This window comes from Lepisma saccharinum, chromosome 7 (assembly GCF_977018435.1).
Source record: "Lepisma saccharinum chromosome 7, izLepSacc3.1, whole genome shotgun sequence".
In the NCBI taxonomy this organism is placed as follows: Eukaryota; Metazoa; Arthropoda; class Insecta; order Zygentoma; family Lepismatidae; genus Lepisma; species Lepisma saccharinum.
In genome coordinates this window covers 70094862-70110402 of record NC_139235.1, presented here as the reverse complement: position 1 = coordinate 70110402, position 15541 = coordinate 70094862, and positions in this window count along the sequence as shown.

Below are 15541 nucleotides of genomic sequence, written 5' to 3'. Positions count from 1 at the left end.
TACCAAAAGTGATAGATTTTCTGACCATGCTGTATAAGTTATCACATAGGTACCCCTTGTTTAACAGAAATTTTGAGACCGAGAGTGTTGTTAATCACATCACCTGCACAAGGGTCAATATCAAAAATGCATGAAGTCCGATCTACACACCCCCTTATGTGCCCTCATAGCACGATGAATGCACAGGGATGACCTTTACTTTCACTTTACCAAAAAAACATTATGGATTATTCTCTCCATAGGAAACTTGCGAGTTCCCGACAAGAAATGCGTTTTCAACTCCAAAAAGTATGTATTTTTTTCTTCGTCTAAAACTTTCAAGTACACGAGTCAAAATTGAACAAAATGTATTTGTTAAAGCATTTACAACCGAATAAAACCATAAATTTTCAACGTCCCAACATGAAAGTTTGCTATGTTGGCATTTTCTCTACAGCGCGGCCATTTCAGAACTTGTCAAGTTTGAAAAATATATATGCTTTTATGGCTTCAATGTTCTCACAGCCTCACAGCTCAACGTCATGTTAACAGTTTGTGTTGGTGTTTTCCAAGCGAGAAAGAGACGGAGGGAGAAAAAATCGAACAAAGCAGAACACCGTGAGGCCTCCCTATTTAGTTTCAGACAGCTCCCTTTGAAGTTGGGGAAATCTAATTTCTTCCCGTTTGTGAAAAGGTTTCGCGGGTCGTAATTGTTTTCTCCACCAAGTTCTTCCTCCTCCCTCTCTCCCCACTTCCTCCGAGTCTCCTGATTTCCTTCCTTTCATCGGCACGAAGGTTCAATGGGTCTACACCTACGAGAATGTCAATCTGGTTTCTTTCAGGCCCTGTAGTTTATGTACCTAATGCTGGAGAAGACGCTTAGAAACTTTACATGAAAGTATGGTTTGTACTGTTGCGCTAATTCCAGTATTTTAAGTAGGATATTCCTCACAAACAAAGTGTGTGTGCGTGAGAGTTCCCCAAACTGTTATTCCGAGGTGCTGCTTAGATTACACACCAACGTTCCGAGGTAAAATATATACACACAAAGAAAAATGTCACTACCTCGGAAAGCTCTCTCATTTTTACGTTTTTTTTTTTCGTCTCTTAAGTCCACGTTGCGCAGATAGGCTAATCAGGACTGGACTTACAGTTTAATGTAAGATTCGAACAACTGTGTGCCAGCACCAAGTATCTAACCTTATTTTTATGCTCTACGGTCTTTAAAGAGGAGCAACAAGATTGTTTTCCTTGGTTCAGACACTGTAAATTAATTGTCATCCCAAAGCAACTTCTTTAGGGTTAAGATCAGGGTGAGAGTGCAGGATGCTGATTCTCGTCTTTTGAATAGAATACCCTCATAAACAAAGTGTTGTGTGTGTGTGTCTGTGTGTGTGTGTGTGTGTGTGTGTGTGTGTGTGTGTGTACGAGAGTTCCCAAAACCGTTATTCAGAGGTGCTCCATTAGATTACACACCAACGTTCCGAGGTAAAATATACACAGACAAAAAAAATGTCACTACCTCCGAAAACTCATATTTTTAGGCTCTACGGTCTTAAACTAGAGAAGATAATTGTTTTCTTTAGTTAAAAGGTCTACACTAAATCTCTTGTCACCTCCAAAGAATTCTCTATTGGGACACTTGTTGGGTATTTTTTCTCTGCAAAAATGGGATACGCATTATCTTGCATAGAAACGAAATCTAGCTCCATTGAACAGTTGAACCTCGTTCGGACAACTTTCCCGTTTCGCAGGGGACAAAATGGTACATAAATATTATTGTTCGTATTTTGATCAGAATTGGTAAATACTTGTTTCTTTGGCTGCAAAAAATATTTATGGTTCACAACCTGCATTAATTTAGTATATTTCCTTACACTAATGTAGTTATTATTTCGAGGTGGGTACAAAATGTTGCATCCCTTCTATTTGGTAGTTCTTTTCGAAAATTCTATGGTAGTGCGAGAATTAATGCTACTATGTTCAATTGTTCCTTTGTTCAAGGCCGTATGTGAATCGGCAACTGCTGTCGCCTACAGCATCGTTCCACCCTCGGAATCCCACTATAGTACGAACCCGCGGACTGTAGATGGGAAAGGTAAAAACTTTCACTTTTTACACCCACGGCAAATGAACAGTAGGCGAATTGTCCTTTACCATTTTCATTCGGTCTGTATTACACAATGTGATGATAATGAATTGAAATAAAGACATCAATAAGCAGAGGGTAATTCCTGGTTCGAATCAAGATAATTTCATTCCTTAAAACAACACAGGATGTAGAATAGAAAAAGTAATGAAAATAGCGATGGGCAACAGACCTAACATTATCTTTGCCGTTGAATGTACAGGAAACGTTCACTGCACAGACGATCAAAACCTTAGTGCTACTAGAACATTCTAACGATAACACTGTGTTTAGAAAAATGTAAAAGAAGAAATCACATGCCTCATTTTCAGTTTAAAGCAAGCGGACTCCGTGGCGGAGTGGTAAGCAGGGGTCCCGGGTTCGAATCCCGGCCAGGGTATGGGTGTTATTTGTGAGTGTCCTTTCATCGTGTCATCACTCATCCTCATCTTCGCGATTAGCCAAAAGTGGGAGAAAAGCGAAGTAAAATAAGCCAAACTAAATCAATTTAAAGTATAAAATAGGTGGAAAGTATTGTGATGTTTGGCTAGCATTTGCTTCCGAACTGTGCCTCCACGCCGCAGAACGTGGTGGGTGACATTCGAACCGACATCTGGCGAGAAAAGTGGCAACTATGATACTCGGGAACTTTTCGATTCGGGTGACTTCGACGACATAGGAAAGAGTCGGGAAAGAATGTAACGGCGCGCTTGCCGATTCGGACACGACCCAGGTTATTTTTTTATGATAGATGTTCAATTGTTCCTTCATCAGGTTCATCCAAAATGCAATGGATTATGAAGCATCAGCGCCATCTGTCGATCGACAGTTTCTTTTCAAAGTCTAGTGGAGCATTACCTTCTCAATATGAAAGCCTGATGGCTTGCTCCGGTCACGTGACTAAACGTCATCAACTAGAGGCGAGATAGCTGCCATGTTTGATTTGCTTCTTCGGAATCAATGTTGGACCTTTTTAGTGAATATGGAATTGTAATGCAAATTTAGGAACTGTAATCGAGTTTACATGACGTGTAAATATGCTTAAATGTGGAAGAGGTATGGTGTATAAGTCTTGTGTACTCAATTGCAGAGGCAATTACAATGAAAAAGGTAAGAGTAATATTCACATTTCTTCAAGATGTTGTTAAAAATGAGAAATTTTTAGGGCAATTCCATGTGATTCAGTCACTACGAAAATATACAAGTAACCAATGTATTATACTAAAAAATAAATAATAGTAATAGTTCATGATGTAAACATTTCATGTGTCCGAAATAGGCATCAAATGTACTCGTAAATGTGGACAACATGTCAACATTTTTTTTTAGAATTACGTCGACCAAAGCAATTTGTTAGTGTAAATTTTATGCAAGCATTCGATAAATTATTCATATTATTTATACAAATTTTCAGTTTCAAAATGTGCTTAATGAAAGAAAGCTATACAACGGGGCAAAGTTGATGCATGTGTACATTTATTCTTATTTTATCCCGCTTTATGCTTCTTTATGCTAATCGGAGGCTAATGGAAGATATGTTGTACATTTAAATACAAAGGTGCGATGTGTAACAAGAACGTCGATGAAATATTCGTGTGTAAAACTATCCAAGAATATATATATTACTTATCTTTCAAATACAGAAATACAGAAAGCATTTTGTTACCTAGCTATGTTAATATGAACTACAAATGTATTAAATTTTTAAAACTGTTTCATATGGACTGCTTTTTATTTTTTGTCTTTGTGAAGCTTCAATGTTCGTAAACTTTGATTATTAAATCAGTGAAAATGTTTATTGTTTCATAATTTATTAACATTTTTCACGATTTTTCTAACGGAATGTAAAAAACAGTGTAAGGAAATATTCCAAATGTTTATTTCCCAAGTGAACGTTAAAATGGAAATATTAATCTGCTTTTTTTCTCAATGAAACTCTTAAGTTATTGTCACAAATCTTACTAACGACAATGAAAAGATTCATTTTGTTTATTATCTTTCGTTCAATAAAGTCAATAGGATCGAAATTACAATGTGACAAATTATTTACGTTTAGTCTTTATACACAGAAATGTAACATTGCCCTTGCACCAATTTCTTTCGCTTTTGCTGCAAGAATATAGAAATTAAGTTTTTGTATTGAGATTCTACAGCTACACAGAATATCTGCATTATCTGGTTGATTAATTTTGGGTAAACTTAAAGACAATTTAATTGATTAGGTAACTTGGAAAGTTTACGATCAACCTAACATGTTTTTTATTTAATCATTGATTTTACATACAAAAGTTCATACAAATGCGGTTACGAGTTTTACTGTAGCTGACCAATATTTCCGATAATATTTTTCAAAGATATACAATGTTTAAATATTTCCGACAGGAAGTTTCTAACGGTTTTCAACTCTTTCTTTGTGCTATGGTAGGAATTTTTGTGGTGGCCATAGTGACTTCCTGAAAGAAAATTTTGGTGTAAATATTCAATATTATACATTTTTCTTCTAACTATATTCGTCGGGAGGGTAAATGTCAAAATTTAACTTCATAAGAGAAATAAATATACCTTAATTATCTACGGTAAAATTACGTCAAGGAGTTTACAGCATTAAGACGATCGCCTCCAGATGATGACGTCTTGACTGAGCGCTGTGGCCTGAACCTCAAGATGGTCTTGAGTGGAGACGCATTCAATGGTCCTGATGTCACTTTGAACTGTAGGTCTAGGTCTATTCACGAAGTGGACTTTATACAAACTTTTAAAGCCTTGCCATTAGGAGTAAAATAGACCTTTCGGACCGATAAACTCTACACTTCACTAAGTGTTGTAATAACATGCAAGATGACCGAGCTCATTACTGGAGCAAAATGTTTTCGGTAACTTGAGAGTTTAAAAAAAAGCGCTCGCGGTTGAATTGATTACTTGTAGATGTTAAAAAAACAGGAAGGAAACATCAATTAATCAAACGTTGAGAGCCCTCTACTCGGATGAAAACACTCTGACTCAAGGGCTTCTAGCGATCACTTGGTACATCTACCAAGAGGACAGGATGCCGTTGAGGAGATAGTCTGTGACGTCAACGCGAAGAGAAGCGTGTGAAGAGCGTTTTCCTTAATCAAGAGCGGCTCCTAGGGTGAGCTAACGTGGGGCTTGGCCCACTCGAAATCGGTCTGGGCCACACTCAAAATGTAATAAGCAGGGAATGTTATTTTATCATTATTTAGTTGATTTTATTTCACTTTTCAGCCACTTTTGGCTAATCGCGAAAATGAGAGATGATACGATGAAATTGATGAATAGACACTCACTCCATGCCCAGGCCGAGATTCGAAACCGGGACCCCTGGCGTCGTAGCGCGCTGTGCTAACCACTTCGCCACAGAGGTCGGCAGTAAGCAGGGAATTGATTTATATGTAAGTACATATCCACATATGATGAAAAAATCAATGTTATTTTGTATTTGTATTGAGTTTTCCATTATTCGTTCTCGCTAAGCATTGTATTAATTGACCTCTGTGGCACATCGCGCTACGACGCCAGGGGTCTCCGGTTCGAATGGTAAGCATGGACATGGGTGTTCTTCATGAGTGTCCCTTCATCAAATTCATCATATCATTACTCATTCTCATCTTCGCGATTAGCCAAAAGTGGCAGAAAAGCTTAGTAAAATGAACGAAATCAATCATTATATAGGGTTTTCCAATAAGAACGATATGATTTTGCAATGAAATAAAATAGAAACTATTTGAGATACAACCAAACTTTTTTATATTATTTTGAAGCATAGTTTATTACATTATGTTTTGAATAACGCATCATGTAAGTGTCCACCTCGACTTCGTGCACACGAGTGAATTCGATGAACCCAATTTTCGATGACTTCGTGCAATAGCTCGGGCCTAATGTCACGAATGCAGCGTTCGATGTTCAATCTCAATGCATCAAGCGTTCCTGGTCTGTTTGTACAGACTATAGATTTCAAATAACACCACAAAAAGCAATCTAAAGGAGCTAAATTAATATGCATATAAATCGACGAACAGCAAGCACAAAAGGGCGATTATGTGAACCATAGTTTTCGCTAAGTGCACGTTGAATACTCACAAAGAACGTCTACTTTCATAAAATTTTTGGATAATAACCAAACGTTCTTGAAGCGTGTATTTAGCCATGATGAATTGTCACAGTATACTAAACACAAATGACAACTAGTGACAGTTATAACATTTGAAGCATAGTTGCCAGTTCATTTCAAAATCATGTCATTCTTATTGGAAAACCCTTTATGAATGATATAGAGGCATTCCGTGACAAAGTGCGCCTGAATCTATATTTTTAAAATTAAATGCGATTCTATCATTTTATTCTATATTGTGAGCCAACAATCTAAAATTGACATTTGATCATAAATAAAATATTATACATAATTTAGTTTATAGTAGTTTACATATTGTTTCTGTATTTTAACTTTTAATTTACTTTTGATTTATGACACCCGTGACACCAAAAAACAATTTCCCCTTTAACTGTTTCATTTTCCCTTCAACTCCACTAAAATATTCAAAGGTCAATTCCTCGCTTTATCTTCAATAATTTATTTTTCATCAATCGAAAATTCACAGAAATTAAAATAAAGTTCTTATTTACTAAAGAGGAAGTGTTTTATCTGCTCCACCCGTGATAAAAAATTGTTCGTCTACAGCTGTAAATCTGGGAAACTATTGTAAGGGTACTTATGTTAAATTAACAGTGTTTAGTTTCATAACTAATTGCACAGAAACTGTAAGAAAAAAAGTTGCTTCACTGTTATTCAAGGTGGATTGATGTAAATCAGGTGATTTACACTGATTTATATCACTTTAGATAAACCGGGAATTCCTTGAATTCCTAGAATTATGCGTGAATTATTGTCTCCGGGAATTATGCTTGAATTCTGCGTGATTTTTCCTCCGTAGACGTGAAAAATTGCAACTTTTAGTCATTCAAATGCCATTGATTCACACATATTTTTAAATGGCCTGATGCAATTTTTTTTTTTTTTTTTACTTTACCGAGGAAGGAAAATAAATGAGAATTCTCTCAATCCGTTTACTTTGTTAGTGTAATTTCCAGAACAGTCTAACTTTTTTGCAAGATACCTTGAAGTTGATTAGGTAAATTTGAGTTTGAAATTTATTTATTTTTTCTTAATTTAAAAAAAAAATGTTTTTGGAAATGTATTTCGAGTCCGAGTATGTAAAGTGGCAAATGTAAACTACACACCCTAAATTAAATATTTTAAATATATATTCCGTTTAATTGAATTGAGTTAGAAATTTTGGGTACGGAATCACGGAGATCCTTTATATTGTTAGGATATTTGTTTGTGTTTTGTGGTTGGTAAGAGGCGGTAATATGTAAGGTTGAAAAGGTGAAAGCATCAGTTTGTACCCTTGAGTTTTTGGAAAGTTCGCCTTGAAAACCGGGAATTACTTGAATTTTATCATGGTCCTAGAGTGGCCACCCTGATAATATATATATATATAGGGTCTAAGAAGGGAAAAGAAACAAAATACGTACTGATGGGGTGAAGCTCACACGAAAGTAAATATAATTATGTTCTCTTGATTTAAAATTCAATAATTTTTATAGGCAAAAGTAGCAAACATTTTGTGTAGAAAAATATACAAAATACTAATCATGTTAACAGTAAATCGTGTCATTATCATTAAACTTAAATAAATATGGCAGGTGATATTTTGCAAACCATCATATAAAAAATTGCCAAAGTAGAGCTGCAAGGACCATAAGAATTATTTTAAGTTGCAATTATAGAGTACATCCAGAATGTTTTATTTTCACTGTAAAAAAATACTGAAATTATTATAGTTTCATTAACACACTCAACAAACATTACCATAGTATGTTCATGTGTTCAGTATCAGAAACAGAAAAATATATATTTACATATCATATTTATTTGGTTTAATCTGTTTAATAACTGTTCAAACATTTTAGAGGCTCGTTTACTAGAAAAAGCCTTTCTACAAAAAACGTATCCATGTGTATGGTGCCAAAAATCCAAACAAGCAATTTTAAGCAATTTAAATTAAAAAATCCGATTTTAATTTTAAAAAATCATCAAAAAAGATTTTTTTAGATAAAAATCATGATTTGTATCCACCCTGCTGTTAGTTGAATAGTTGCTTTAATGTCAAAAATATAGATATGGTGTAAATGTTTGATATTTTTTCGTTGCTGTGGTGACGAAAAATAACAAACCATGCAAAATATCTGTGTCTATGTGATGACAACGGATGGTGCCAGAAAAGAATAGAACCTCGCATTGTTTTCGTTTTAAGACGTAATCCCACGTAAGCATCTTCGATTTCGTGTTTTCTTAAAAGTTATTTACTGTATACTGAAATGACAGTTTCGCAGCAAGTATAAACGTTACATATAGGATACGCAAAACTCAATCCTATCGTGCCGGTTGCGGGGATTCAGGATATAAAGAATACTTCTTGGATGAAAGAGGGGATCCCTCCACCCTCCCGAAAATTTCAATAACCAACGAGAGCATTCGGACAACAGCTAAGAAATTTGGCAACCATGTTCACTTTAATTTAACCTAAAACGTACTTTTTCTGGCTTTTTCGTCACAATAAGCACTGATTTAGTCCTTTTTATAATTAAAAGTCAAAATAGTGAATGGATTTATAATATCGTCCGCTTTGATAACTGCTTAGTAAAAATAAAATTCCGTTTCATTGAAACTAAACGATGGACACGTGTAGAGCTGTAGAGCGGCAGGGCTGGTGTATTGTTGGAACAAATTTCAACTTCTTGCAGCTATTTTAACTGTTATTCAGTCAGCAGTTTGCCGTAGAATTGTTGTTACGTGCTTGTGCAGTCTTATCGAAATTTATATTAAAAAAAAGTCAAGTGCTACCCTGTGCATCGCAGCACGCCATGAAATCGTATAGGGGTGTGTGGAGTTAGTGCCACAAACTTTCTTGATCACGGCCGAAGGTGGGGGTGATGTGATCAGCACCACGTCCCTGGCCGCGATTACCCCCCAGTGTTACTTCCAGGTACCCGCTTTATACGAGGCTGGGTGGGCGCCGGAGTAGCTTGAAGAGGTGGATAAAATTCCGGTACTTAATTTAATTTAATTACGTGTTAGAGGTAAGGGGCAATTTAAAAATAATTCAGGGTGTCCCAAAAGTAACGCAGGATTTTAATTGTGCGCCACTTTCTCCCCCGCATGGTTGGCAGCATTCTGCGAGGTCACGTGTTGTAGTAAAAACATTGCGGTTAGTCAATATGGAGCGCTACACGACGAAGGAGCGAGTGACAATCGTTAAAATTCGTTACAAGTACGAAAACTGTGGGCAAATTATCTGACATTTTCGATAGGGGAAGCGCCGCAAATGAAACAACTGTGCGACCTCACACCGTACGATTTTTCTCCTCTGGGGATTCAGTCCAAAGTTTATGCTGCGAAAATAAGAACGATTCCTGAATTGAAAGCAGAAATTCAAAGAGTTATCGACGGGATTGAGCCGCAGTTATGCGAGAAAGTGATTCAGAATTTTGTCAGAAGAATTCTAGTATGAAATGCGTCGTGGAGGTCATTTGTCATATATCCTCCTCCACATTTAATGGCAATGTAATAACTTTGCCACTAATAAATATATGAAATGTTTTTTTTTTTTAAATTAAATCCTGCGTTTCTTTAATTTGATGCCTGTGACAATGCCCCCGTGAAGTTTGATATCCTCCATATGAAAATGGCTTCATTCAACACTGAGTGTGAACATGCCGCAACACAATCTGTCCTTAAAGAAGATGATCCCAGGAAACGAAGGATGCTGAGAAATGCCCTTGGATTAAGGTTCCTTGGGGAATCCTTCCAGGGAATTACGTGGAGATAGAAGAACGAAGGAAAGGACGCCAGAGCTGTGGATTACTCTCCCATTCCTTGCAATTTATCTTCGTTTGCATTGTTTGCTGTGCGGTCTTTTAATCAACAAGATGAATATCTCAAGGTCTTGCCGAAGAGAAATTACTCTAAGCTTCGAGAACCTGTTGTAACAGCTGGAACGTTTTCCGTCTGCTAACGTGGTAAAAAGCAGCTAAAGGTGAATCTTGCATCCGCCTCTACAAATTGCTTTCCATTTGTTAGCAATACCGCAATCGAATTTCGATTCAGTTTAAATCAGAGGGCTCAGGAATGAATAGTGGATGGAAGGTGGCTCGAATGGAGTGAAAGGAGAGGATTGGGAGGGCGACCGACTTTAAATAGGAATAGGTTAAGTGATATGCATAATAGATCCGAGCTAGGTAAGGCCTGATATATTTTCAGGAGTCTTCGTTCTCATCCAGAAGCTAGTGGAAGAGATATAATTGTTCTTGTCTGCTTGTCGTCCAATCGTGTGATTTGGAATTGGTAGGAAAATGAAGCTGTATCGGATCATGTTAGGCTGGGCTCGCTTTCAGAATATGCCAGTAAATCAATGATCGTCCCGACATGTCTAGCCAGCAATGCTACCTCTGTCTTCCCCAGAGCTGATGTCTCATTTTCATTATTCTTTATAATTTTGTTTATCTGTTATTTGTATTGTTTCTTTTTGGAATGTTCCCGCTTAGGACGCTTGTATTTCTTCTTTCTTTCCAATTTTGATGTATTAAATGATAATGCTCTCTTTCTTTCTCTCTGTCTCTCTCTCTCTCTCTTTCTCTCCCTTTCGCACTCTTCCCTTTCTCTTTCTCTCTCCTCTCACACGATTTCTCAATCTTTCTCACTCTCTTTTTCTATTACTGTGTATTTCTGCCCCCCCCCCTCTCTCTCTCTCTCTCTCTCTCTCTGTCTCTCTCTTTATTTTCGTTTCTCTGCCTCTGTCTAATTGTATCTGTGTGTGTGGTGGGGGTTATTTCTGCCTTGCCGTATGTACTATCCTTTTCGTTTACTGTTACTTTAAGTTAAGTGTGAAAACCATTTGTATTTTTTCTTTCTTCAGTATTGAGCTTTACGATGTTCAATTGTTTCGATAGACATGTGAAATTACTAATTAAATTTGTCCACAAACTCGTTGTCAGATTCTCAGAAGTTAGCTTGTAAACTTGTGCAATTAACTACAAGGTAGCGTATTACAGTTATCCTTTGCGCTAACTTGAACATTAGAAACTCGTGTGCAAGCTAACCGCGGCGTTCTTTTTCTTTCTCTCCCTATTTCCTTTTATTTATCTTCATGTATTTGTCTTCCTCTCCTTCCCTCCTGTCTCTAAGCTTCGTCTGCTTTTTTCTCCTCTTCTCACCATCACCTTCTTTTCGTATATCTGTTTCCATATTACCATCACACCTTCCTTACCCTTTGACATCCTTGCGTGCTTTTCTGTCTACATCTTCTGCCAGCTTGCATCTTTGTATTTTAACACACGAAAATCACCATAAAGCTAGTTTCAGAAAGGAACAAAGTAGAGCCAAAAAGTATCCGCCCTTGTCTCTGGAGTCTTAATATTAAGCCTGAATCACACGGAACTGGATTTCCAGTAGGAATGCTCTAGTTGACGCTGGACTGGCTACCCATTTACTAGTTTTTGCCTCACCGTACTTGTCGATAGTCTTTTGTTCCCATAATGGCGGCCGCTTGAGATGTAAACAACGTATCACTTCACACTTTTAATATACTATAACTATTCAACCGAGAGGAATATCGCTTCGTATTAAATGGTTTTAGGTAGAGAAGAATGGCGCTGATAATATACAAACTTTACAACGTTTATTGTACACGTATGGAAGAATATGTTATCTTTTTCAATTGTAAACACCGTGCGCTCACCATAAATGGTGTAACTCTATGTGCCTTTCGTGCTGTATGTATTATACATTGTAATTGGAACAGCTAACCGAAATGTTACATGAAATGCTTTGGTGTAAAACTGTAAAGTACCATCTCTTATAAGATTTTTGGAAGCATTTACGTACCATTTATGCTAGCAAAAATGTTAAAGGAAATGCTTTCGTCTAAAGCCAGCTTAAAGGTGGACGAGCAATTTGGAGAATGTTGTAGGAGAATTACTGCTTTGTGCTTTTATTAAAAAAAGGAAAAGTATGAACTAGAGATTGGCTCGAAAAAACAATATGGTAATCAATGCGTACCGAACAAGCTTTTTAACTGTGCAACTCATTATTCATACATGAGATTCGCAGGATTCATTCACAAAAAAAAATAATAATACACTTGTAATAAAAAGGATTCAGCTAATCACATTTGTCACGTACACATCTCATCGCTTTGCATAAATACCTAAATATTAATTAACTGAACACGAATGCACTGCACGCCATCTCTTTACTTTTTTATCGAGAAACGGAGAAACTATAACATAAACAGCCAGCACTCGGAAACCACAGACCGAAAACTCTCCTTTGCAAACTCACAGATTATCTTTACATGGCCAAACGTTGCTCTGATTGGAGAACATGTCCTATTCCTCCAAACCAGTCAAGCAGTCAGCCAGGCAACCATCACATCCGGGAAGGTAGATAGTTCAGCGCCAACTAACTGGATATCCAGTTCCTTGTGATTGAGCCTTTAGTGAATGCATATTTATTAATTTCAGAGAAATAACTCATATCTTATTACATAAAACACGTAATAGAAAGATGTGAACTGTACGAAAACATACACCTCTGTGCGAGTGAAATTTAGATTAAAAAGTCCTGAAAAGTTCAAGGAATTCTTTACAGGCGGCCCCTGGAAGGGATGAATATGAATTTCGCATGGCGTTACTGTGGAAACCACTTTTTTCCTCTCTCTCTCCTGACGTCATCACATAAAATGGGTGAGGTTGGGGTTCCGGAAAGGCTGAATATTTGAAGTACGTGCTCTCAGTTGCGGTTTGGTCGCAGGAGCTACGCCTGCAAGGTTATTAGCAGTGAATTTCTTAATGTACCGCGTTCCATCGCAGTTGGATGCTGTGCGGAACGAACTGGGGACGGGGAAGAAGGGGGGTGAAACGAGAGTGATGGGAGATCCAATTTCCAATGAAATGAAACCTTTAAAAATATAAGAATAAAAACTGAGAGGAAGAGAAAAATCGAAAAAAAAGCACAAAAGGAAACTACCGTACTAACCAGTGACTTCATTAATGAGCGGTTCTACATGTGAATCAACTTGCACGCACTAAAAAAAAGGGCCAAGATACCCTCTTGCACATTGTAACATGCTGTCAAGAAATGTCTGTGAATTTGGTTTGGTTTGAGTTGGCGTTTTAAGTCCACTTTATGCACAGTAAGGCTAATCGGGACTGGACCTACAGTTTAAAGTGGAATCCGAACCACTTGTGCCTCCACCGGGTATCGAACCCGGGACCCCTTGATTACAAGGCGAGGACGCTACCACTGCGCCATCGGGGAGGCCGTCTGTGAATTTGGATGTAGGGTTCCATACATACCCAATCTTGGACATTTGTCAAGGTGATGTAATCAACACCACTCTCCCGTTGCCTTTACCCCCCCCCCCCTCCCGAGTTGCCGCAGGGAATAGATCGGGTCTACAGCTTGGCACTCAGACGTCGAACCTACTGGCAGGGTTGCCAGGCGTCCCGGAATATTAGGGACAGACCCTTATTTAAGTAACATGACTGCGTTCCGTATTGGAAATACATTTTACCAGGATCTATCCATATTTCTCAGCGCCCAAATCATGAATGCAGCATACTGGAGGAATGGAGCACAAGAAAAACAAAGGATCCTCTTTATGTATTAGTAGATTTTTCACATGAAGGAACTTCTGAAGAGGAAAGGGTGAGTAGGAAGATTTGTTAAGGTCATATTTGCTGTGGCTCCAACTATACTAGCGCCAAGATTTCTGAAACCTCATAAAATATGCAAACTACAGGCTTCCCTGTGACTCAACCTTTCTACACTAGCGCCACTGCTCCCACGCCAAGGTTTCAAATATGGTGGTGGATCTACAACGCACACTGGCTCTGCCAATAGGCTGTTTGTTATATTGGCACTCTCACTCTGTCTCCCCTTCTCTCCCCAATTTCTTCTTCTAAAGATTTTATTGTGTCGCTATCGGGTTTATTCCTAACTAGAGTACTGCATTGGACCACTTTCGCTCGATCGAACCTCCCACGCTCGATTGTACGGCACTCGTAGTGGACTGATTGACAACGTCCCGTATTTCAAAGCCTAATAAGCAGCACTGTCAACCTAAAACCCATACATGGAAGGAAACCACTCTATGCAATTACAATTCTAACTAATAATTCCGTATATCTTTATGTATTGATTGATTGATTTAGTTTATTTTACTTCGCGTTTTGTGCCTCTTGGCTAATTTGCGAAGATGGGGATGAGTGATGAAATGATGAAATGGATGAAAATGGACATTCACAAACAACCATACCCGACCGGGATTCGAACCCGGGACCCTTGGCGTCGCAGCGCGATGTGCTAACCACTCGGCCACAGGGTCGGGCGTATATCTTTATGTAAGGCTCAAATACAATACATGTGAAAGTATGCAATATCAACAGACCGAAACGTATAATGGATACACATGCTAACACCTCCCTAAGCAATTGCAAATATCGTGTCACAGTGCAACAAGTACGTGTACATCATTGTTCATTTACCGAAAATGATAATCATATTCTGCGAAATAATAAAATGCAGTTATAACATTCAATTGAACATCATTTTGATGTGACAATAATCGTAGAAACATAAAATGTCAGCCTTGGTAGTTTCAGCCCATAATCATCTATTTCATTTTCACATATCTCGGTAATATATACAAAACTGCATTTTAACATGGATAATATGACTATGTTCACTTATTTTTCAATTTTACTTCGTCTTTTACTTCAGGATTTGAGGATCCATTACCATAGATAAATGACGAAAAAACGTGTACTAATATGGTTCCAGCGTTCGAGTGTATTCCGCTCGTTCGAACGTAAGCCCTATCAATTCTGCATGCCATCTAGCTTTTCCCGTGCAAACTATTTGCCGCTTGAGCGAAAAACGCTCATTGCAGTACTATATTCCTAACTAACCTGTAAAAGGCATCCTTTTTTGCAGCAGGCTAAGACTTTCTTGCTTTTCTATGTCCAGTAAACCAGAACCGTTACAGACAGATGAAGTAATAGCAATGAGAAGATTCAGTGTATTGGGTAAGAGTTTCGTATTCATCTGAAAAACTCCTGCTTTCGGATTTTCCGTGCGGTCCTACCGAACCACACCACCTAAAAAAAAAATATGCATCGACCTCATGCAAAGCAGCACCATCTCGGGTTGAAGATAGATGCATCTATAACATCACCATCCTCTACTTTACATGACTATAAAAGAGCTCAAACGGGCCGAGTTCCACGCTCCTGAAGGATCGACTTTATGTCAAAAACTGAATAGGTTTTTCTCTCCACCCTCGAAACCGA